The sequence below is a fragment of the Hyla sarda genome, chromosome 7, assembly GCF_029499605.1.
Source record: "Hyla sarda isolate aHylSar1 chromosome 7, aHylSar1.hap1, whole genome shotgun sequence".
Classification (NCBI taxonomy): Eukaryota; Metazoa; Chordata; class Amphibia; order Anura; family Hylidae; genus Hyla; species Hyla sarda.
This window is the reverse complement of record NC_079195.1, coordinates 138,694,245-138,721,215: the sequence shown is the minus strand read 5'-3', so window position 1 is coordinate 138,721,215 and position 26,971 is coordinate 138,694,245.

Genomic DNA, 26,971 nt, shown 5'->3' with positions numbered 1-26,971 from the left:
CTGCAATTTATTAGTCTTTGTTGCATAAGTCTATTTTTGGAGGACATATGCAGACTACTGTAGCCCTATGTTTTGATATCATTGATATAGTTTTGATCACCTCTATGTGTAAATGAGCCTTAGTCTTTATGCAGGACATTGTGTGGTGGCACACAGAGCCCTTGTAGCTCCATAGTACAAAGCCATATGTAGTATGTAATTCTCAAGAATTATTATGTCTGGATAAAAATACAACATTATGAGGAGCAAAATATACAGGAAAAGCAGACTGAGATAAAATAGGCTCTAAGGTAAAATACTAACTCTAAGACAGAATATTCTGCACATTTTGGGTTTGAAAAAAGCTATTGATGACAATGTCATCATTACATGCAATATTTTCTTCCCCTCGTGTTTTTCGATGTAAACTGTAATTTCCAGTTTTTAATCTACTCTATCCATTGCATTGTCCTTTATGTTTTCATCATAACAATGCTAAATGATGCAAGTGATATTATGAGAGAGTGAATTCTCTGTTAAAGAATCTATGAGTAATGTTTGTTTTTTCCATACCTTGGCAAGGAGGGGGTGCACATGGATCTGGGCAGCATTTGGGTGCTTGGTCCTGGCAAACTGGAGCACATGCTAGAAAGAGCAAGGAATAATGATGTCAGAATTACAATCATATTGCAAAAACTCATAGATAGTCATAGGTTAAAATAATACATAATATGTAAGCTCATTGGTGCAATGTTGGTGCTAAATACTGCTTCTTCTGCTAACAATAAAATAATAATAATCATTAAACATTGGTTTTCATAATACCAGCATGTCTACCTCTGCACATTCTAAAAAAGCACATGTTGAGAAAGTTGACAAATATGAGATAAAATCAGGGCACAAACTGTAACTTCACAGGCACTCTAAAGGCAAAGGGGTTCACTGCGACTTTAAATAAAAAAAGGTTAACACGCAATTGAGACTAGTGTAATGATTCACACCCATACTGGTGAACTAAAAGACCATTTAGCGATATTTTGGAGAATTATGATTAAAGTTGCCCAAAGCTAATATTCCACACTCATCAAAAGCAGTTGGAAACTAACAGTCCCATATGATTGTCTCTTGGACAAAGCTAAGAGTATGTTAGGGCTATCAATGTATATGCAGTGGAGCAAAGCTACAAGTCATTGTTGTATGATGTTGTAATTGTGGGCTTTACTAGAACTACAGTACAGTTAATCCAAACTATCTATCCAAACCAGATACGTGATATTTTTTGCTCTGATCTGCATTTACATCTGTGAATAGTGGGCACACTTCAATCACTTTCTATACTAGAAAATATATCCAATCCTATTTCAAAGGTACTTACGGTCTTTGCACTGTCCTTTAGCAGACATGTTTGTGTTTATGGATGCAGTTGATGTCTGAGCGATGCAACAAGGTCTCAGTAGATGGATATTTTAGCTTGTTACAAAGCTTCTATTTATACAAATCTTCTGCCATTGTTGAGCAATATAGCAGATACCAAAGTAAGCCAATTGGAATCCTAATTGATGGCCTAACTGCAGGTAGATTTTTATCATTTGCATACCTTAAAGCAAAGGCATACACAAAGTCTGTAGTGAAAATAATTTCCTTTTACTCGCATGAGAATCTCTTACTGAGATAAGTACATACTTACAATTAATTATTGAAATATTTATTAGATAAAGAATATTATATTTAGACATTCCAAAATTACATACTGTATGAGTATGCAAACATTATTCTTATTACCAAATCATCTAGTTAGGTCACTCATTTCCTGTATAAAACAAAATAGTAATAGTAAGATAGTAACTAGGGATGAGCGAATCAAATCTGACGTATCCAAATTCATTACGAATTTCCAGAAAAATTTGATTCGCAACTAATGCAAATATCGCTGCGATTCTATTGCACTAATCACTTAACACTTAAACTCCATTTCCAGATTCCAGGGCATCTACAATGGCGGATTCACATGTGAGGACATGGGGTAAGGAATCTTGGGAAGGCAGAAACAAGGGTAAGCGAGATGACCCTGAATCACATGCAGGATGCAACCTATCAACAGCCAGTCACCCCTGTGATGTCACAGCCCCATATAATCAGCAGCCATATTGTGGCTAGTCACATCAGCCTTTTACTGCAGAGAGATAGACAGGGACAGACAGCGCTGTATTGTCACGATTCGGCTAGCTGGATGTGGATCCTCTGTGTCAGCGAGGGATTGGCGTGGACCGTGTCGGTGGACCGGTTCTAAGATGCTACTGGTATTCACCAGAGCCCGCCGCAAATCGGGATGGTCTTGCTGCGGCGGTAGCAACCAGGTCGTATCCACCGGCAACGGCTCAACCTCGCTGACTGCTGAGAAGGCATGGGACAGAAGGACTAGGTAGAGGCAAGGTCAGACGTAGCAGAAGGTCGGGGCAGGCGGCATGGTTCGTAGTCAATGTGGATAGCAGAAGATCTGGAAACACAGGCTATGGACAACACTAAACGCTTTCACTGGCACAAGGCAACAAGATCCGGCAAGGGGGTGCAGGGGAAGTGAGGTAATATAGCCAGGGAGCAGGTGGAGGCTAATTAGGCTAATTGGGCCAGGCACCAATCATTGGTGCACTGGCCCTTTAAATCTAAGGAGCGGAGCCGCACGCGCCAGGACATGATAGCCGGAGGCCGGGACAGGTAAGTGACTTGGGATGCGATTCGCGAGCGGGCGCGTCCCGCTATGCGAATCGCATCCCCGCCGGCAATGTCAGTGCAGCGGGTCTGACCGGGGCGCTGCAGAGAGAGGAATGCCGCGAGCGCTCCGGGGAGGAGCAGGGACCCGGAGCGCTCAGCGTAACAGTACCCCCCCCTTAGGTCTCCCCCTTTTTTTGTCCGGCAATTGCTTCACATGGGATGAGGACACTGGGAGCGATTGTAGGGTTTCCACAAAGGCAGGCAGTACAGCAGGAGTGGGAATGGGGATGGCGGGCAGAGGGTGAAGCTTGACACGGGGCAGGGTATCACCAGAACGGGGGCTATGAGGAGGCACGGCACAGTCCCGATAGGCCTTGGGGAGACCAGGCACAGGAGGAGACACTGAGGCCCGACAGACGGGACTGGGAGCAAAGGTGAGGCATTTCTTAAGGCAAGCAGAACCCCAATTCTTGATCTCCCCGGTGGTCCAGTCAAGGGTGGGAAAATGATGCTGGAGCCATGGCAGACCGAGGAGTACTTCAGAGGTACGGTTGGGAAGGACGAACAATTCGATCTTTTCGTGATGAGGTCCAATGCACATTAAGAGGGGTTATGTGCGGTAACGCACAGTACAGTCCAACTTCACTCCGTTGACCGAAGAAATGTAGCGCGGCTTGGCGAGACGGGTCACCGGGATGCAGAACTTATTCACCAAAGAGTCCAGAATAAAATTCCCAGAAGCACCAGAGTCCAAGCAGGCCACGGCTGAGAGGGAGGAGTTGGCAGAAAGAGAAATCCACACGGGCACAGTGAGACGTGGAGAAGCAGACTTCGTACCAAGGGACGCCACACCCACGTGAGCTGGGTGCGTGCGTGCGTTTCCTAGATGTGGAGGACGAATAGGGCAATCCACCAAGAAATGTTCAGTACTAGCGCAGTACAGACATAGATTTTTTTCCCTACAGCTAGTCCTCTCTTCCTGGGTCAGGCGAGACCGATCCACTTGCATAGCCTCCTCGGCGGAAGGCACAGGCGTAGATTGCAAAGGATACTGTGGGAGAGGTGCCCAGAGATCAAGGTCTTTTTCTCCTGGTGTCTCTCAGAAAAACGCATGTCAATGCGGGTGGCCAAATGGATAAGTTCATGCAGGTTGGCAGGAATCTCTCGTGCGGCCAGCACATCCTTGATGTTACTGGATAGGCCTTTTTTAAAGGTAGCGCAGAGAACCTTGTTATTCCAAGATAATTCGGAAGCGAGAGTACGAAATTGGATGGCGTTCTCGCCTACTGAAGAATTACCCTGGACCAGGTTCAGCAGGGCAGTCTCGGCAGAAGAAGCTCGGGCTGGTTCCTCGAAGACACTACGGACTTCAGCGAAGAAGGACTGGACTGTAGCTGTGGCAGGATCATTGCGATCCCAGAGCGGTGTGGCCCAAGACAAAGATAGAAGATAAAAGACTCACTACGAACGCCACCTTAGACCGTTCTGTAGGAAATTGGTCCGACAACATCTCCATATGTAGGGAACATTGCGACAGAAAGCCACGGCAGAGTCTAGAGTCCCCATCAAATTTGTCCGGCAGGGGCAAGGGGAGGCTAGGAGCGGCCTCTCGCTGCAGAGGAGGTACAGGAGCTGGCGGAGCAGATGGTTGCTGCTGCGACCACCGTGGATAGGTCACGAGACATGGCAGCGGCACCTCAGCGGGATCCATGGCCGGATCTACTGTCACGATTCGGCTAGCTGGATGTGGATCCTCTGTGTCAGCGAGGGATTGGCGTGGACCGTGTCGGTGGACCGGTTCTAAGATGCTACTGGTATTCACCAGAGCCCGCCACAAAGCGGGATGGTCTTGCTGCGGCGGTAGCAACCAGGTCGTATCCACCGGCAACGGCTCAACCTCGCTGACTGCTGAGAAGGCGTGGGACAGAAGGACTAGGCAGAGGCAAGGACAGACGTAGCAGAAGGTCGGGGCAGGCGGCAAGGTTCGTAGTCAATGTGGATAGCAGAAGATCTGGAAACACAGGCTATGGACAACACTAAACGCTTTCACTGGCACAAGGCAACAAGATCCGGCAAGGGAGTGCAGGGGAAGTGAGGTAATATAGCCAGGGAGCAGGTGGAGGCTAATTAGGCTAATTGGGCCAGGCACCAATCATTGGTGCACTGGCCCTTTAAATCCTAGAGAGCTGGCGCGCCAGGACATGAGGAGCAGAGCCGCGCGCGCCAGGACATGACAGCCGGAGGCCGGGACAGGTAAGTGACTTGGGATGCGATTCGCGAGCTGGCGCGTCCCGCTATGCGAATCGCATCCCCGCCGGCAATGTCAGTGCAGCGCTCCCGGTCAGCGGGTCTGACCGGGGCGCTGCAGAGAGAGGAACGCCACGAGCGCTCCGGGGAGGAGCAGGGACCCGGAGCGATCGGCGTAACATGTGTGTTGCACAGAAAAGCTTTTTCCAGCAGCGATTCACCTCCTAGTCAAGTCAGCATTCTGTTGCACAGAGAGAGGGACAGAGAGCAGTGTATGTTTCACAGAAAAGCATTCTTACAGCATTGATTTACCTACTAGTCACTGTCTACAGTGTTCTATTATGAAGAGCAATGTGTTGCACAGAAAAACAGCAGAGATTCAGCTCAAGCACAAATCCTGCCTAGAAGCACTGATAGGGAAGAGAGTGAGAATGAGAAGGTGCAATTTTGAGTGTAGTACACCGCGACTGTGTGCTGCAGCACTGGTGTGTACTGCTGGTATTGTGCACACTTTTTTAAACATACTGTAGCCCTCATAAGTGCATAGCACATAGGTACATCTAAGTGGTGTACTATTTTGTTCCTGTTAAAATCTCAAGTGCCTAGATACTGTGAAAGTCAAGGCAAAAGTACTCACCGGCTGGTGTTGTACACAAATACTTTTATAAACGTACTGTAGCAGACTTTTCTGCCCTCATAAGTTGCATACCACACATATACAATTAAGTGGTGTACTATTTTATTCCTGTTAAAGTCTCAAGGGCCTATATACTGTGAAAGGACAGCCAAAAGTACACACCGGCTGGTGTTCTAGAAAAATACTGTTTTAATCGTAGTGAAGCGTATTGTACTCCCCTCACATACGCACTAAGTATATCATGCAGAGAAGTGCCGGGACCTGCAGATCGGAGTCAGCTGAGCCAGCAAGGCGGTAGCATGGTTGGCAGTCAGCATGGTGGCAGAAGTGGATATTCTGGAGCCACACGTGCCTGGGAAAGACCACCTACTTCGCAGCAGCCTACCTTCCCATGAGGATGTGTAACAGGGGTTCCTGTAGATGGCTGCAGTAGCAGTCAATTAGTGCGGACTGTTGGTGGGAAAATCAGCTACTCGGATGTGTGGCAGTTTTTCATCAAGCATCTGGAGGAGGTTAACATAGTCACATGCAAGATGTGTCGGCAGAAGGTGAAGTGTAGCCAGGGTCCCAATGTTGGCACCAGGGCCCTGCGTCAACATATGCTTCACCACCATAAAGCGGCCTGGGAGAACCGTGGCTCCGATGGGGTGGTCCAGCCTGCTGCCTCACCCAGTGGCACGCAGCTCCATGTTTCAGCCAGCCAAGGCTCCACCCACCTTCTGTCTCTTCAGATGCTCCTGCTCCTCCTACTTTGAGTTAGTCATTCCTCCAGCAATCCATCAGCGAAGCCATGTCTAAGAGATAACAGTATGCTCCCACTCATCCAATGGTGCAGAAGCTGAATGTGCTGCTGTCTAAGTTGCTGGTGCTGCAGTCTCTCCCTTTTCAAGTAGTGGAAGAGAAGGTGGGCCAGTCCTGATGGGAGCGCCGACATCTGGAGCTGTAGCTATGGTCAGAGAAAATACATGTCCTTTACGGCTCACAGGGTGAATGTGGTTCCTGCACAGCCACAACAGCAACTTAGACAGGTCACACTGTTTCCTCCTCCACGTTCTCAGGCTGTTGGTCCTGTGACAGTGTGTGACTCCGCCTCCTCATCCTCCACCCTGTCCTCTGCCTCCCCTGCACGGACAAGTCTCAGTGGCCCTTCAGCATGCCATGTGTGCAGGACACTGCAGTGGCACGCTGTTCTTCACATGGTTTGCCTTGGCGAATGGAGTCAAACAGGGGAGTCATTCATAAAGAAATTGGAGCATGGGTTACTCCACGAAAACTGGAAATGGGTACCATGTTGACTGACAATGGGAAGAACAATCTAGTTGTCAAGCGGTTCCTGAAGTGTTCTTCCCATTTGCAAGACATACCAACAATGGGAAGGGAGCTTTGCATGTACTTCAGCCACTTGTACACCGCAAAGCACACCCTCCTTAAGCTGCAGTGTCAGAACAGTGTTTCCCAACATAGTCTGATTTGCGACATTGACACACATTGGAATTCCACCCTCCATATGTTGGCCTGACTATACGATCAGAGAAAAGCCATCACCAATTTCTTGATGACCAAAACGGATAGGGGGACTCCCCTGTGTAACTTCAATGTCAACCACTGGCAGCTCATAAGTGACTCCTGATGTTTGCTCAGGCCCTTTGAGGAAGCCACATTATTAGTCACTAGGATTACAGGATGAACAACATCATTCCACTGTTTCATTTCCTACAACATGTGTTATCTAGAGAGAGGGAGGAAGGCGCCTCATGTGCGGGATCAGTAGATCTTATTGGTGGGGGTAGGGGACGGTAATTCCCAAGCCGCTTACCAAAGTTGGTTGTGCGCCCACACACAACAAGGTAAAGTGCAGAAGAAGTAAAGAAGAAGGTCCACTGCAGCCCTCCTGGGTAAGAGTAAAATCAAAACCGAAAGACCAGGGAGTCAGGAGTTTGTCTGGCGCAGAAAGGAACCATCAGGCAGCCAAGTAAAATCAATGGATTTATTAGATGCAACGCGTTTCGCTGCGCATGCGCAGCTTCATCAGGCATAACAAGAGAAGGCTGGTAACAGGTATATATACCTCCAGGAATTAACCATTAGAGTACTTTTTGAAAGGGTTGTTACATAAAATTACAAATCCACATATGAATGTGACAATGTATAAAAAATATATAAATAGATATAAATAAATATAAATAGACAGGCAAAAGTCACAAAAATAATAATGAAACAATAATGTAAAAGCACAATGGAATCATATAAACAAATACATATATATATATATATATATATATATATAATACAATTATCGCATGAGGTGTGAATATACCACCACAAGCGACTCAAGCAATCACACCGCCTAGTCACTGGTGCGGCATTCAACAACACAAGTTGGATATTATTTTAATATATATAATATAAAGACCTATAAGGTGCTATGTATGTTGGTTCAAAAGAGTAAAAAATAGATTTGTATATCAATGCATTATTAAAAAATAAACAGTGCGGTAAAACAAATCGCAACTGACCAGAGCGGGATGTATGAACACTATTTAGAGAAAGGGAAAAAAATGAACTAGGATAACTAGTGCGGTATTGAGTACAGCACCCGGCGAAAACGCAGGGTGTGAATATTCGTAAAGATCCAAATATACAAACATATAAATAAATAAAAGATGCAAAAGTTTCTGTATACAGAAAGGAAGGAAAAACAATAAGTGGAACATGAACAATAAAACATAAAAAATAATAATTTTTTCGTTGTTCCTTCTGTGCTGTTCACCCTGGAGCGCCCCACTGTGTATTTATTTATTATTTTTTATGTTTTATTGTTCATGTTCCGCTTTTTGTTTTTCCTTCCTTTCTGTATACAGAAACTTTTGCATCTTTTATTTATTTATATGTTTGTATATTTGGATCTTTACGAATATTCACACCCTGCGTTTTCGCCGGGTGCTGTACTCAATACCGCACTAGTTATCCTAGTTCATTTTTTTCACTTTCTCTAAATAGTGTTCATACATCCCGCTCTGGTCAGTTGCGATTTGTTTTACCGCACTGTTTATTTTTTAATAATGCATTGATATACAAATCTATTTTTTACTCTTTTGAACCAACATACATAGCACCTTATAGGTCTTTATATTATATATATTAAAATAATATCCAACTTGTGTTGTTGAATGCCGCACCGGTGACTAGGCGGTGTGATTGCTTGAGTCGCTTGTGGTGGTATATTCACACCTCATGTGATAATTGTATTATATATATATGTAAATCCAAATAATCAAGAAGAAAGTACAGGCAACTCACCACGTTGTAGTAACTTCGTGTTTATTACTGGGACATGCAGGTAAAGCGGCTCCACGCCACACCGGGATGCCGAACACTAGTGCGTTAACCGATGACAGCTGTTTCTTTCCTTTCAGGAACTTCAACAGATCGTCTCCATTCACCTGTGCACGTGACTATATATCTCCTCCTTTACTTGTGACGTCGTGCCGAGGTGAGCGGAGCTTCAATCTTACAAATAGATTTACCAATATTAGATTTATAGAAAAATTACTTATAAACCATAACATAATTGTGTATAAGTGAAAATAGCATTACTGCTGTGGTAAAAAACTGTTTAAAACTAGGCTAGTAAAAACAGAACCATTTGTAACCAAACCGATGTTCAGAGAAAGACTCCCATATCTATTCTATCATTTAACCCCCTCATGTCTTGAGCTCCCGTCCTCAATATCCAACGGGCTTCTATTTCTCTTAATTTTTTCACATTATCTTGATCTGGTTTTATTTTGACTTTTTCTATGCCTAAGAATTTTATATTTTTGATGTTTCCTGCATGTTCAGAGACCACGTGTTCTATCAGTCGCGGTGAACCTTTTTTTGTCATTATAGAGTGCATGTGTTCTCTGAATCTGATATTCATGGGTCTGATTGTACTGCCTATGTAAAATCTCATACATTCACATATGATTGCATATATTACATTTTTGGATCTGCAGCACATAAAATCTGTTATTTCTCTGGTAATGCCACCTATGTTAATACTGTTGCCAGTTATAAAATGGTGGCACCAGTTGCAATTTCCACATTTTTTATTTCCTCTGATTATTGATTTATTTAACCAGTTTTCTTCTGTTGTTCTTTTTTCAGTTATTTTACTTTTTACTAATTCGTCTTTTAAATTTTTTGTTCGCTTAAACGCTATCATGGGTTTTTCTATTTTTATTTTACCAAGAATCTGGTCTCTTTCTATTAAATGCCAGTTTGTGTGTATAGATCTTTTAATTACTTCATGCATGGGACTATATTTGAATGTAAATGTAAACCTCTCTTTCTTTATGTCCTCATCTTTTATTTTAGTGTGTTTTCTGTGTCTCCTATTTTTTAATAGTGTGCTCCTGTCAATTTTTTTAAAAGTACGCACACAGACTGTTTAAGGGAGAATATATAGAGGGAGAGCAGTGCCAGCACTTCAATCTCTGTTGTGAAGTCTTGTGAATATTGCACCTGAATCCTTTTTGTGCTTGAGCACGCAAAAGATCCCCATCCCACATACAAGTCTATGCACCATGGAAAACAGCACAGAAAATATAGCCATGGATCTAGCAAAAGCTGAAGAGAACACACTGGGAGCAGGACGGGAAGACGCTAGTGCGTTTTTCACCCGATGCAACGAGAAAGACTTTTATCAATTCATGAGTGAAAAAACCCTCATGTTTAAAATTAACACATTGTCTGAGAAAGAAACAAGATTGTTTTGGACTATAAACAGCCTAAAATCATATAAAGCCTGTGATAGAGTGCCACGAGGTCTGAGAGGGTACAAGGAAGCCTCACAATTTACTGAAGATCAGAATTTTATGTCTGCATGGAAAGATCTGCACAAACGATACAGCCTGGAAATGTTGCAATTAGTACTAGAGAAAAATATCGAAGAGTATGAAAAAGTTTCAAAAGAATTAAGTCAAGCAAAAAGTGAGCTGCGTCTAAGACAACCAGAAGAAAAATATAATGAGTTCATGAAAAAAAACGAAAAAAAATTAATAACCCTACAAAAAACCATCAAAGAAATAAAAGAGATAAATTCCTTCGAGATCGTATAGACTATGAGTCAGATAATGTATTTTTACACGGAAAAACAAATCCGAGGGGAAGAAAAACCTCCTATCAAAAAAAGAAAAGACAGACAAATAAAAACCAAGAAAAAAATAAAAATAAAAAAACCTCAGACTTTTGGACAACAGATGGAGACACCAGTTCATCAGAAGATAGTGTGAACAATAGTAACGAGCTGTCAAAAAACGAGAAGGAAAAAAACAAGAAAGTAAGAAAAAAATCAGAAGAGGAAGAGGAGGAGGAAAGAAATCCCAAAAAACTAACGAAACGGAAGAGAGTAACTTGGCAGTCATAAATAGAGAGGAAAAAAAAGAAAACAAAGGAGAAGTTACATCAGCAGTAACAATGGACAGAGTACATGAAGAAAGAAGATTAACACAAAAGGACTTTGTTCCGATAAATAAAAATACACCAGCAGTAGTTAACTTGTCCAGTCTGATACTTAAAGAGGACACTATAAAACTCCTCTCAAGAGGACTGAATTTCTGCTTAGTTGAAGACTTTAACATGGAAGATTTTGAAATAGATCTTTTTAGAGCCATAAGAAAATTAAATTTAAAAAGATTTTTTGCTAATAAAACAAATGGAGAAAAGGAAGGTAGTCAAAAAGAAGGAGAGATCCCAGTAACAGTAGGACCCCTAGGTTTCAACATTCTTAGAGATTCAGTAGGTAGCGAAAGGGAGTGTCTGTTTGCTTTAACAGCGTTGCTAGGGGAGAACACCGGGGAACCAGATAACACACCCACAGAGGTCGAAGTAAAGAATTTTAGAGGAGGGAATAGCTCCACGTTCTCTCCTCCCTTACAACCGGGAGGAAACCTGGAGCTATTCCAACAAAAAGTACTCGACGATTTGAAAGCACAAATATATCCTAAAGATACTGTTAATCTAACAATAGGAGAACAAAAAGCATTAACGTGGTTAAAAAAACAAAAGGATAAAATAACGATAAAAAGGGCAGATAAGGGTGGAAACACTGTAATCATGAATACAGCAGATTACTTAAAGGAAGCGCATCGCCAATTAGATGACACGAGGACATATGAGAAATTAAAAGCTAGCCCCATGAAAAAACTTAAATCACAGCTACAAACTTTACTAAGAAAACAGGTAGAGAGAGGAATCCTGTCAAATAAAATGGCAGAGAAGCTATTTCCACTGAACCCCAAAAATGCAACATGGTACATTGTACCGAAAATACATAAGACTATGGACTCCCCTCCAGGGAGACCAATAGTCTCCGGGGTAGGTTCATTGACAGAATCCCTCTCTGCATATACCGATTGGTTGTTACGGCCATTACTGGCTGATGTACCATCTTTGGTGAAAGATACGGATGATTTCCTAGGTGCACTCGACGGCATCCCCAGTGTGGAAGGCTACCTTTTAACGTCAATAGACGTGGAAAGCTTATACACTCGAATACCACAGGGGTTAGCCGTCGACTGCATTAGAGAAATCCTAATACGGACAGGAAAATCTGAAGATTTTGTAAATTTCGTCTGTGAATCAATAGAGTTTATTCTGAAAAATAATGTCTTCCAATTTGGGGAACAATGGTACGCCCAAAGGGGTGGGACCGCAATGGGGACCCCGGTCTCGTGCACACTAGCTAATCTGTACCTTGCGGTTTTTGAAGAAAAATATGTCTTTACAGTTGAAAATCCCTTCCTAGAGCATATAGGACACTATTCACGTTTTGTAGACGACGTGTTCATGCTCTGGAAAGGTTCTCCTAAAGACTTTGAGAGTTTCATTGAATATCTTAATTCTAACCAAATGAATATGGCTTTTACCTCCAAATATAGTAATACAGAACTAGAATTTCTGGACGTTCTTATAAAAAAACAAAACAACACACTCGCTACAATAGGGTACAGAAAACAAACCGCAAGCAATACCCTACTACATTATAAAAGCTACCACCCCTCCCACACAAAAGAAGCAATACCATATGGACAACTACTCAGATTGAGACGAATAAATAGCACAGAAGAGGCGTTTAATACTCAGGCCGATGAATTGATACAACGGTTAGAAGATAGGGGATATCCACCTCAAATGTTAAAAAACACACTAGAAAGAGTTAAAAAAATTGACAGGAGCACACTATTAAAAAATAGGAGACACAGAAAACACACTAAAATAAAAGATGAGGACATAAAGAAAGAGAGGTTTACATTTACATTCAAATATAGTCCCATGCATGAAGTAATTAAAAGATCTATACACACAAACTGGCATTTAATAGAAAGAGACCAGATTCTTGGTAAAATAAAAATAGAAAAACCCATGATAGCGTTTAAGCGAACAAAAAATTTAAAAGACGAATTAGTAAAAAGTAAAATAACTGAAAAAAGAACAACAGAAGAAAACTGGTTAAATAAATCAATAATCAGAGGAAATAAAAAATGTGGAAATTGCAACTGGTGCCACCATTTTATAACTGGCAACAGTATTAACATAGGTGGCATTACCAGAGAAATAACAGATTTTATGTGCTGCAGATCCAAAAATGTAATATATGCAATCATATGTGAATGTATGAGATTTTACATAGGCAGTACAATCAGACCCATGAATATCAGATTCAGAGAACACATGCACTCTATAATGACAAAAAAAGGTTCACCGCGACTGATAGAACACGTGGTCTCTGAACATGCAGGAAACATCAAAAATATAAAATTCTTAGGCATAGAAAAAGTCAAAATAAAACCAGATCAAGATAATGTGAAAAAATTAAGAGAAATAGAAGCCCGTTGGATATTGAGGACGGGAGCTCAAGACATGAGGGGGTTAAATGATAGAATAGATATGGGAGTCTTTCTCTGAACATCGGTTTGGTTACAAATGGTTCTGTTTTTACTAGCCTAGTTTTAAACAGTTTTTTACCACAGCAGTAATGCTATTTTCACTTATACACAATTATGTTATGGTTTATAAGTAATTTTTCTATAAATCTAATATTGGTAAATCTATTTGTAAGATTGAAGCTCCGCTCACCTCGGCACGACGTCACAAGTAAAGGAGGAGATATATAGTCACGTGCACAGGTGAATGGAGACGATCTGTTGAAGTTCCTGAAAGGAAAGAAACAGCTGTCATCGGTTAACGCACTAGTGTTCGGCATCCCGGTGTGGCGTGGAGCCGCTTTACCTGCATGTCCCAGTAATAAACACGAAGTTACTACAACGTGGTGAGTTGCCTGTACTTTCTTCTTGATTATTTGGATTTGCATTCATCCTATCACTATCGCAGTACATGAGCACCACTGCATGAAGATACGCTGCTAGAGTACGCACACAGACTGTTTAAGGAGAATATATAGAGGGAGAGCAGTGCCAGCACTTCAATCTCTGTTGTTATGTCTTTTTTTTATTTTTTTTTTATATTCTTAGTCTTATATATATATATGTATTTGTTTATATGATTCCATTGTGCTTTTACATTATTGTTTCATTATTATTTTTGTGACTTTTGCCTGTCTATTTATATTTATTTATATCTATTTATATATTTTTTATACATTGTCACATTCATATGTGGATTTGTAATTTTATGTAACAACCCTTTCAAAAAGTACTCTAATGGTTAATTCCTGGAGGTATATATACCTGTTACCAGCCTTCTCTTGTTATGCCTGATGAAGCTGCGCATGCGCAGCGAAACGCGTTGCATCTAATAAATCCATTGATTTTACTTGGCTGCCTGATGGTTCCTTTCTGCGCCAGACAAACTCCTGACTCCCTGGTCTTTCGGTTTTGATTTTACAACATGTGTTGGAAACGATGGGTGATCAGGGCACTGGAGACATGGTGCCTACATATCACGGCCACATGAGCCCTGTGGGGGCTGAACTCGAGGAGGAAGGGGAGGGGCACAGTGGAGCAAAGTTTAGGTTTCTCAAAATGGCGTTTTTTCTAGTCAGCTGACTGGAGAAGAGGAGCAGGAGCAGCCAGAGGAGCTATAGGGTTATGAACAAGGCAAAAGAGTGGACCCAGACACACCGTGGCAGTATGCAGTGGAGATGGAGTCACTTGCATAAATGGCACGATGCATACTCAGTTGCTTGTGTAGTGACTGACGATTTGTCACCATTCGGCAGCGGGATGACTTCTGGCTCTCCACCTTATTGGACCCTCTATTCCGGCACAAAATGGGGGACTTTCTTACACCCACGAAGAGGGAGGACAAACTGACCTACTACAGAGCCATCCTACGTAGTCAGTTGGCCGATGCTTATTGGCACCATTGTCCATCCTCTTGCAGGTCTGACTCAGGGGGCCCTCTGTGCTTACCTTGGCTGCCATGGCCAATGGGGAGGGGTGGGAAGGCAGGAGCAGTACCAACTCCATCAGCAGCAGCCTGAGTCTACAGTCGCTGATGAGTGGCTTTCTTCACCCGCATAGTGAAGCAACTCATCAGCAGCAGGTAGACCTGGAGCAGGACCTGAACCAACAGGTTGTGGTGTCAAGAATGGCTTGAGGTGAGGCATTAAAATGTGAGTGACTGCTGCTTTATAGTGCTTATTGCCGGCACAAGGAATGCACACCAGACAGAATGTTGGTATAATATTTCCATCTCAGCATACTCGCTAAGCAGCTGCCCCAAAGGAGTTCTCAAAGAGTTTCTGTTAAATTACACTGAAGTGCATTGTTTTTACATATGACAAAAAAGGGAGGTTTAGTTATTACGTCAAAATCATCATGTTACATTTTGATTGGTTATTTGAGCTTTATCTCTGTACATATTAGCATATTTAGTATTTTATTTCTTCCTTGGCCAAAGTTAATTTATGCGGCCCTCTCACTCTCATACTGGAAAATTTCAGATCCTTGTCCTTCTATACAATCTGTATCTTCCTCAAATGTTTTGTCTTCTAACGTCTCATCTTGGCGTCATTCGAAGGTTTCCATCTTAGTCACGAGCAGATAGTAAGATTAGGAACATGACATCAGGAACATGGTGTATAGATTAAGAGTAGGAAACAAATATCTTTTTTCAGCATTAAAAATGGCATATAAATATATAAGTATTAATATAGATTGAACGGCAGTCAGAATCATTTTAATCAACTTGTCAATTCCCCCCTAAAAAAGATATTTGTTAAGTGTACACGACATCTTTCCCAACAATATACTTCGCCTAACAGTCTCAGTTTCAGGGGGAAAAAAGAAAAAAAAACGGGTATGGGATGCTTTACTGGTTTTAGACGAGCAATTCCTAATGAACGACGCCCCTTTGTAATCAGACTGATCCTTCACCTGAGACTCATAGAATTAGCCCTATTCTACTGGAGCTACTAATAAGCACCAACACTATTACATGTCAGTGAATGCAATCTACATTTGACCCAATGGGACAACAATGGTTAAAAAGCAGCACTTCTAAACCGGAAAAATTACAGTATGTTCTACAAGGCCTGGAAAGTAGTTAAAAGGGAAAAAAATTATGCAAAATTATGAAAATGTGACTTAACAGTATCTGTGATGAAAAACAAACCAAAACAAGGAAAAAATAAGCATGTATTCATACTCCAGTATTTCCATTAATCTTGCAAAATTGTTATATATATATATATATATATATATATATATATATATATATATATATATACTAAATGTATTACTGCAAATTTTGATTACCATGAAATTATAGATTTTGTCACTTATTAAACCATGATTTATTTAAAAAGGATATGCATGGGTACCCTCCTGCAGTGCGAGGCATGTGTCCATGTTGATTTTTCTTCCAGCATCACAAACCCTGCTGACTGGGGGTGATATGCACAATAATTTAGGTGTTTAGAAGGATTTTTCACCATACGTACTAATTGATATAATTTTCATCCACATTGTTAAAACGATCACAATTAATTAAGTACATTACCAAATATATGTGAGGTCTTTAAGTAATGGGAAAGAAAATATGCCCCTGGGCATGAAGACTCCTGAACAACATGGGCGTTAAATGGTTAAGTTTTGCTTCAACAGAATATAAGGAAAACAAGAGGATAATTTGACCTCATAACAGCTAACAATACCATATGTTTATAACTAACGTTTGACTTTGCAGCTAAGACCTTAAGAGATAAGCCAAACATTCTACTGTTATGAAGAAAAAAAATAATCAAACAACATTTTAGTATTTAGGGTTAAGTTTTGAATGCTTCTGCTTAAACATGGCTGCTAGGATCAAAATGGAGACTCATGTCTCTCCACTTCATTCTGATCCTATCAAAAACACAACATATTTATAACACACTCCCCCCCCCACCTCCTTCATTTCCGTGAGTCAACAGGAAATTGACTCAACTGAAATGAAGGAAAGGGTAAAGTGTTCCCCAATATCACATATTGGACAACACCTTTAATTTAAAATAAATGGACTACAAATTGTGTGTACGTTTACGACACATTCCCAATGTGCAAATATAATTATGCAACTTCACTTTCAGTGTATTAATGTGTCAACATTAGTTTTAATCCATTAGTGAATATGTACTTATTGTATCCACGGTACAGTACAGTTCAGTACAGTCAAACAAGGACATACTTATATTGGCCCACCTTAGGCAGTTAGATGAAGTCTACTCATATTCTCGGAAAGAGGTAAGATGTTCTGGAGTGTGTTGGTAGGGTACTTTTATTGTTTTACTTAGGTCATAACAGATGCATAAAAAGGAGAAGACAAGAGGAGGAAGGGAGAATAAAAAAACAGTCTTCTTTTCAGCATCTTTAGATTACACTAAATTATTATTACAAAATGATCCACTCAAAATTTATATTATTCAAATAAATTCTATGTAAAATGTATAGGTATATCACATTGTGAATGCAGGTCCTATAAACATACTCAGTTTGAAACAGTATATATATATATATATATATATATATATATATATATATATATACATTTTCTTCAAGTGTGATTTTTGTATTTCAGAAGAGGAGGCTGTCATTCTTCCTATATGGCCCCACCTTTCAAGGATGCCCCCCCCTTTCTCCTCCCAATCCCCTATGTCACCAGTCACCACCCCTTTGAGCCTGGTCCTCTGCTTTCCCTCAAGCTAGATCCGTTTTCAACAACGTTTGAATGTCCAGTATCTCTCTGAAGCAAAGACAGATCCCTCCAGGACAGCACAGGATAGAGCTGGCACACAAGACTTCTAGGTAAAAACAGATTTATTTTACCCGGCATGCAACGCATTTCGTTGGATAACCAGCTTCATCAGCACAAGCTTGATGAAGCTGGTTATCCAGCGAAATGCGTTGCATGCCGGGTAAAATAAATCTGTTTTTACCTTGAAGTCTTGTGCGCCAGCTCTATCCTGTGCTATCCCTGAGGGATCTGTCTTTGCTTCACTTCGTGTTGCCAGGAGCGGCTGCCGAGTTTCACCTGCATAGGGTTTATGCCTACATCATTGTTTTATTGTTGTACTTGGTCCCAGTACAACCTACATCGGTGAGCAATATTGCTTAAATTGTACCTTATTTATTTACGGTATCACACTAGGAGCGCCGTCTCCCTTTGTCTATAGTTGCAGTATCTCACTGGACTTCTGCGCTACTTTACAACAAGAGACATACAAGACACATATAACATGTAAAAATACCGACATTCAACACACAGGGCCCACATAACATACATGGCCCACATTCTCACCAAAAATATAAAAGAATAAAAAATATATAGAGCTCTTTCGGGGAGGAAAAATTTACTGATTTTAAATATTTAGGTAATATTTATAAATTAAATAGTGATTATTTTTTCTTTTTATCTTAATTTTATTTTCCTTGGCCAATCTTCTTCTCTTGTTACTCCTGTAATATAATCAGACAACTAATCACATTTCCTGATACATTTCATTTTTTGGCATCCATCCTGTGCAACTGTGGAAACAAGGAAATTAATGAAATATCATCAAAAAAGTTCAATTAGCACAATCAACACAATCAGCTTCACAGAGAAAACATTCACTGGCCATGTTCCATACATTCCTGATTCATTAATACACATCACACATATACAACATACTTTATATCACAAGAACCATTCTATGAACTTCATCACATGATTACATACATACAGCTTTCCCAGAGACCTAGCACACCATCGGCATTCCAAAGGACTAAACACTCATCATCATCTTAACCTGACACCTTCAGTACATGCCTGAACAAAGTATTAACACTGTTTTACTATTTCAACAAACTTATTGGACTCTTCTACATTCTTGTATCATAATATCACTTAAATGAACACTTTAAGCTCTGCTAATCCAACTCCTTGGGTCTGCGTCTTCTGCAGCATCATCCTCCTTAACAGCAGCAGTCACCTTTATTTCCCTTTGCCTTTCAGCTTATAACTGTATATAAATACTGTATCTAACACTGCTATATATGAATACCTCTATCCATTAACCATCAGTATATTCCAAACTTTCAACTGCCTTAATATCCACATGCTTTTCCCTTCACTAATCACATGCTTTTTCATCAAAATGTTAAGGCTCTATTTTTGACATCATCTCTCTATTCCTATCAAGCTATTTACAACCATCTGCTTCTACCACTTGCACACATCGGACCAAAAACACCAATTTCCTCAACACAATGCACACAGCCATATGTCCATGCAAAATACAATATCCCAAAACCACCAAGGAACATTCTTTAGGAGACACTGAGACAATCAATCCTACTCAACAACTTAATTTACAACACAGACACAGTTTTGAAACTTCCTTGCACACCACCTTGCACACTCATACTTCCTTCCCTTGGTACAGCTCTGTCATCCATTTCTTCGGAGGAAAAAAACATTAGAGCTCAATTAACTGACACATTTAAATACAGTTAACCATTTCGAAGTTTTAAGGGAGTTTTTTGGGAGTAGTGAGGACCGTGTAATTACCTTATTAACATGATCTCTCAGAGGATATATCGGCCGTACAAAGATCGTTACTCAGCACAAACAAAAGGGTGCATATAGGTACAACCAAAATGTGTTTCCTGATACTAATCTTCTGAATCTACATGATATCAGCAGTGCACTAAAAAGATATCAAGGATACAGTAAAAAAAATATACTGTACTGGATCTACCAGCAGTAGGATACACAAAATGTATCACTTGGTACATATACTGAACTGGAATCTCACATCAGCAGTACAAAAGTTGAATTCTGGTACATATACTGAACTGGAATCTCACGTCAGCAGCCCATTTACCAACAGTACTTTACTTGACTGATGTAATATCAGAAGTACATAACACAAAATTTATCAGATGCACACCTATTTACCAGAGATAAAGTAAGAAAGAGAGAAAAAAAAATCAAAAATCTACGCCACTTTGAATTCTCTTGACCGTATCCACTGAATAGATCAAGGAAACTCAAAAATCTAAATCAAAGCAAAACTTTTTTCCGAATAGAAAATGTCTGTTAAATTCCCTAAAGCTCAAAAAAATCCAAAATAAATCCTATTAAGTTGTGAATTGAAAATGTCTCTTAGATTCCCTAAAGCTAAAGGCAAAAAGAACATTTTACTGGTTCTCTCACAACTTCTCCCTCTATGCTAAATTATGGACTTAGATTTAAACAGCAGTAATCAGTCACCTGTAACTAGAACTCCTTTGGGAAATTGAGACCACACAGGGGGAAGATTCCCCATCACCAAGGCTAGTTCTAGAGGGTCGACAAAGGCCATCTCTCAGGCTCCCTGGCCTGTCCAAAAGACACAGATAAGCAACAGTTTCATAAGGAAATCAGCAGACTTACCGTGTTTTTGTGGACAGGCTTTGTCATTCAGCCACCATATGTTCTCCTCATACTGCCACCAACTCCACGCTGTGTCTTTCAGCCACTATATGGTCTCCTCATGCTGCCGCCAACTCCACGCTGTGCCTTTCAGGCACTATATGGTCTCCTCATGCTGCCGCCAACTCCAGGCCATGTCATTCAGCCACTATATGGTCTCCCCATGCTGTCGCCAACTCCAGACGGTGTCATTCAGTCTCTATATGTCTTTTTTTCATGCTGCCGCTAACTCCATGCTGTGTCATTCATCCACTATATGGTCTCCTCATGCTGCCACCAGCTCCAGGCTGTGCCATTCAGCCACTATATGTTCTCCTCATGCTGCCGCCACCTTCATGCTGTGTCATTCAGCCACTATGTGGTCTCCTAATGCTGCCGCCAACTCCAGGCTGCATCATTCAGCCACTATATGTTCTCCTCATGCTGACAAAACCTCCATGCTTTGTCATTCAGCCACTATATGGTCACCTCATACTGCCGCCACCTCCAGGCTGTGTCATTCAGCCACTATATGTTCTCCTCATGCTGCCAAAACCTCCAAGCTTTGTCATTCAGCCACTATATGGTCTGCTCATACTGCTACCAACTCCAGGCTGTGACATTGAGACACTATATGGTGTCCTCATGCTGCCGCCAGCTCCAAGCTGTGTCATTCAGCCACTATATGGTCTCCTCATGCTGCTGGGACATTATATACACATTTTTATGGTAGCATTAGCTGCCATTAATCTTAAATTTAAATTAAAAAAATCATCTTATAATCTTAGGGATTGTGAGGCCCTATGGTCTCCTCATGCTGCCGCCAACTCCAGGCTGCATTATTTAGCCACTATATGGTCTCTTCTTGCTGCCACCAATTCCGGGCTGTGTCATTCTGCCAGATTATGATCTCCTCATGCTTCTGCCACCTCTAGGCTCTGTCATTGTGCCGCCATGTGACATTTGACTCCTTTTTGCATTTGGTCTTTTGTAACTACACATACTATTATTAAATCTTAAATTTAAATTTCATTCACAGTCAGGAGGGCGCCGAGAGGCAGGGGCTGGAAAAAGTGGTATCTCAACTGGCGGAGGACCGTCAGCTCATGGGGGTACGCTGTGAGGCAGGGGCTGGAACAGGTGGTAGTTCTCCTGGCAGACCACCAACTCAATGCTCACCATAATAGGTAATCAAAAAATGAAAATGAATTCAAATTAAATAAAAAAAAAAATTACATAAAAAATCTGCCACATCCAGATGCTCTGCAGCAGTGATTCTAATAGCGATGCCTGTAATCTGCATGTCATACTGAATAGCAGTATTATTTCACTAACACTCCCCATGCGTTTTAGGACAAGGCCTCATTGTAGGCCAGAAATAGTCATTTTTAATAGTTAATCGTCGCAAATAAATTCGGACCAAACCAATTCGTAGAATCAGCCAAATAGAATTTTTTTTAAAATGTGCTCATCTCTAATAGTAACCTATTTTTCTTGTTACTATCATTTAGTACAAAAGTGCACATAACACGCAGGAGACCGTGCGCATGCTTTGGGATCCTTAAGTTGGCCATAGACATGGTACTTCGATCGGCCACCATGTGGACAATTAACCATTATTGGAATCTTTTGTACAAATGTTCAAACAGCAAGACATAACACTAAGCTGTCATGATCACTGTACTTTTTTCATTGTTACTTATTAATCACTAACCGAGTACCCGGCGTTGCCCTGTTTTTCCTTCCTAATCCTTGTTGGGGAGGAAAATAAACAAAGGAGGAAGCTTTTGACTTCATGTCCTGTCCTCATATATTGTTGTCATATCCCAACCCCATATCCCGACCTCCTATCCCGTCCTCCTATCTCGACCTCCTATCCCGACCTCCTGTCCCGACCTCCTGTCCCGACCTCCTATACCGTCCTCCTATCCCGTCCTCCTATCCCGTCCTCCTATCCTGTCCCCCAAATCCTGTCCCCCTATCCCGTCCTCCTATCCCGTCCCCCTATCCCGTAATCATATCTCGACCTCCTATCCCATCCTTCTATCTCGACCTCCTATCCAAGCCTTCTATCCGGACCTCCTTTCCCATCCTCCTATCCCGTCCTCCAATCTCGACCTCATATCCCGACCTCCTATCCCAACCTCCTATCCGGTCCTCCTATCCCATCCTCCTATCCCGTCCTCCTATCCGGACCTCCTACCCGAGCTCATATCCCGTCCTCATATCCCGTCCTCATATCCGGTCCTCATATCCCGTCCTCCTATCCCGACCTCCTATCCCGACCTCCCATCCCGACCCGTAATATGTGTACCAGGTATTGAAATATCTCCAGTCGTTCCTTCCTAATCCTTGTTGCGGAGGAAAATAAACAAAGGAGGAAGCTTTTGACTTCATATCCAGTCCTCATATATTGTTGTCATATCCCGACCTCCTATCCCGACCTCCTATCCCATCCTCCTATCCCGACCTCCTATCCCAACCTCCTTTCCTGTCCTCCTTTCCCGTCCTCCTTTCCCGACCTCCTATCCCGTCCTCCTATCCCGACCTCCTATCCTGACCTCCTATCCCATCCTCCTATCCCGTCCTCCTATCCCATCCCATCCTCCATTCCCGACCTCCTTTCCTGTCCTCCTTTCCCGTCCTCACATCTTGACCTCCTATCCCAACCTCCTATCCCGTCCTCCTATCCCGTCCTCCTATCCCGACCTCCTATCTAGACCTCCTATCTAGCTCAATTAACTGACACATTTAAATACAGTTAACCATTTCGAAGTTTTAAGGGAGTTTTTTGGGAGTAGTGAGGACCGTGTAATTACCTTATTAACATGATCTCTCAGAGGATATATCGGCCGTACAAAGATCGTTACTCAGCACAAACAAAAGGGTGCATATAGGTACAACCAAAATGTGTTTCCTGATACTAATCTTCTGAATCTACATGATATCAGCAGTGCACTAAAAAGATATCAAGGATACAGTAAAAAAAATATACTGTACTGGATCTACCAGCAGTAGGATACACAAAATGTATCACTTGGTACATATACTGAACTGGAATCTCACATCAGCAGTACAAAAGTTGAATTCTGGTACATATACTGAACTGGAATCTCACGTCAGCAGCCCATTTACCAACAGTACTTTACTTGACTGATGTAATATCAGAAGTACATAACACAAAATTTATCAGATGCACACCTATTTAGCAGAGATAAAGTAAGAAAGAGAGAAAAAAAAATCAAAAATCTACGCCACTTTGAATTCTCTTGACCGTATCCACTGAATAGATCAAGGAAACTCAAAAATCTAAATCAAAGCAAAACTTTTTTCCGAATAGAAAATGTCTGTTAAATTCCCTAAAGCTCAAAAAAATCCAAAATAAATCCTATTAAGTTGTGAATTGAAAATGTCTCTTAGATTCCCTAAAGCTCAAATAATCACAAATAATCCCCCCCCCCCCCAAAAAAAAAAAAAAAAAAAAATCTTATCAAGTGGTATATTTATTATGTTAAGGTTGGCAAAAAGAACATTTTACTGGTTCTCTCACAACTTCTCCCTCTATGCTAAATTATGGACTTAGATTTAAACAGCAGTAATCAGTCACCTGTAACTAGAACTCCTTTGGGAAATTGAGACCACACAGGGGGAAGATTCCCCATCACCAAGGCTAGTTCTAGAGGGTCGACAAAGGCCATCTCTCAGGCTCCCTGGCCTGTCCAAAAGACACAGATAAGCAACAGTTTCATAAGGAAATCAGCAGACTTACCGTGTTTTTGTGGAGATTTGACTTCTAGTTTGGACAGTTCTGGGTTGCCCTGGACAGCTGGGAAGTTGTCGGTCCACCAGACTTGGCTCTTCCCTCAAGTGTGGTCCAGGGAATAGAAAATCCCATCCTTGTTGCCAAATGTCAAGGATGGCTTGAGGTGAGGCATTAAAATGTGAGTGACTACTGCTATTTACTGCTGATTGCCGGCACAAGGAATACACATCAGACAGAATGTTGGTATAATATCTCATTCTCAGCATACTTGCTAAGCAGCTGCTCAAAGAGTTTATATTCAATTACACAGAAGTACGTTTTTTCACATTTGACTAAAAAGGGAGGTTTAGTTAGGACGTTAAAATCATCGTGTTACATTTTGATTGGTTATTTGAGCTTTATCTCTGTATATATTAGCATATTTAGTATTTTATTTCTTTCTTGGCCAAAGTACATTTATGCGGCCCTCTCTCTCTCTCTCATACTGGAAAATTCCAGATGCTTTTCCTTCTATACAATCTGTATCTTCTTCAAATGTTTTGTCTTCTAACGTCTCATCTTGGCATCATTCCAAGATTTGCATCTTAGTCACGAGCAGATAGCAAGATCAGGAACATGACATCAGGAACATGATGTATAGGTTAAGAGTAGGTAATAAATATATTTTTTCAGCATTAGAAATGGCATATAAATATATAAGCATTAATATATATATATATATATATATATATATATATATATATATTGTCGGCAGTCAGAATCATTTTAATCAACTTGTCAGTGGCATACCTTGACATGCCCATGCCAACACACCTTGAAGATCCGCTGGACTTCTGGACAGCCAATCTTGATTTGTGGCCATAACTAGCAGAGTTTGCCCTGGAAAAGCTGTCCTGCCTATCCAGTAGTGTGCCATCAGAGCTGGTGTTTAGTGCGGCGGGGGCCATAATCACCCCAAGGAGAGCACATCTGTCCACGACAAATGTGGAGAGACTGACCTTTGTGAAGATGAATCAGGCATGGATCAGCCAGGATTTCCACCCACCAATGCCTGATGCATCAGAGTAGATTGACCATGGTGCAACACCAACACTTCACAATATGGGATTTAAGGCGCTGCTCCCCAGTTACAAACATTCCTCCGCATCAAACCTTTTTTTAACAACCTTCAACACCGGGTACTGGTATTGCCACCCATCGTACCACTCTGTCACCGGTTCACTTTCAGGACTCCTCATGCTGCTGCTGCCACCTCAAAGCTGGCTTATTCTGCCACAATATGTTCTCCTCATGCTGCTGCCACCTCCAGGCTTTGTCATTCAGCCACCATATGTTCTCCTCATACTGCCACCAACTCCACGCTGTGTCTTTCAGCCACTATATGGTCTCCTCATGCTGCCGCCAACTCCACGCTGTGCCTTTCAGGCACTATATGGTCTCCTCATGCTGCCGCCAACTCCACGCCATGTCATTCAGCCACTATATGGTCTCCCCATGCTGTCGCCAACTCCAGACGGTGTCATTCAGTCTCTATATGTCTTTTTTTCATGCTGCCGCTAACTCCATGCTGTGTCATTCATCCACTATATGGTCTCCTCATGCTGCCACCAGCTCCAGGCTGTGCCATTCAGCCACTATATGTTCTCCTCATGCTGCCGCCACCTTCATGCTGTGTCATTCAGCCACTATGTGGTCTCCTAATGCTGCCGCCAACTCCAGGCTGCATCATTCAGCCACTATATGTTCTCCTCATGCTGACAAAACCTCCATGCTTTGTCATTCAGCCACTATATGGTCACCTCATACTGCCGCCACCTCCAGGCTGTGCCATTCAGCCACTATATGTTCTCCTCATGCTGCCAAAACCTCCAAGCTTTGTCATTCAGCCACTATATGGTCTGCTCATACTGCTACCAACTCCAGGCTGTGACATTGAGACACTATATGGTGTCCTCATGCTGCCGCCAGCTCCAAGCTGTGTCATTCAGCCACTATATGGTCTCCTCATGCTGCTGGGACATTATATACACATTTTTATGGTAGCATTAGCTGCCATTAATCTTAAATTTAAATAAAAAAAATCATCTTATAATCTTAGGGATTGTGAGGCCCTATGGTCTCCTCATGCTGCCGCCAACTCCAGGCTGCATTATTTAGCCACTATATGGTCTCTTCTTGCTGCCACCAATTCTGGGCTGTGTCATTCTGCCAGATTATGATCTCCTCATGCTTCTGCCACCTCTAGGCTCTGTCATTGTGCCGCCATGTGACATTTGACTCCTTTTTGCATTTGGTCTTTTGTAACCACACATACTATTATTAAATCTTAAATTTAAATTTCATTCACAGTCAGGAGGGCGCCGAGAGGCAGGGGCTGGAAAAAGTGGTATCTCAACTGGCGGAGGACCGTCAGCTCATGGGGGTACGCTGTGAGGCAGGGGCTGGAACAGGTGGTAGTTCTCCTGGCAGACCACCAACTCAATGCTCACCATAATAGGTAATCAAAAAATGAAAATGAATTCAAATTAAATAAAAAAAAAAATTACATAAAAAATCTGCCACATCCAGATGCTCTGCAGCAGTGATTCTAATAGCGATGCCTGTAATCTGCATGTCATACTGAATAGCAGTATTATTTCACTAACACTCCCCATGCGTTTTAGGACAAGGCCTCATTGTAGGCCAGAAATAGTCATTTTTAATAGTTAATCGTC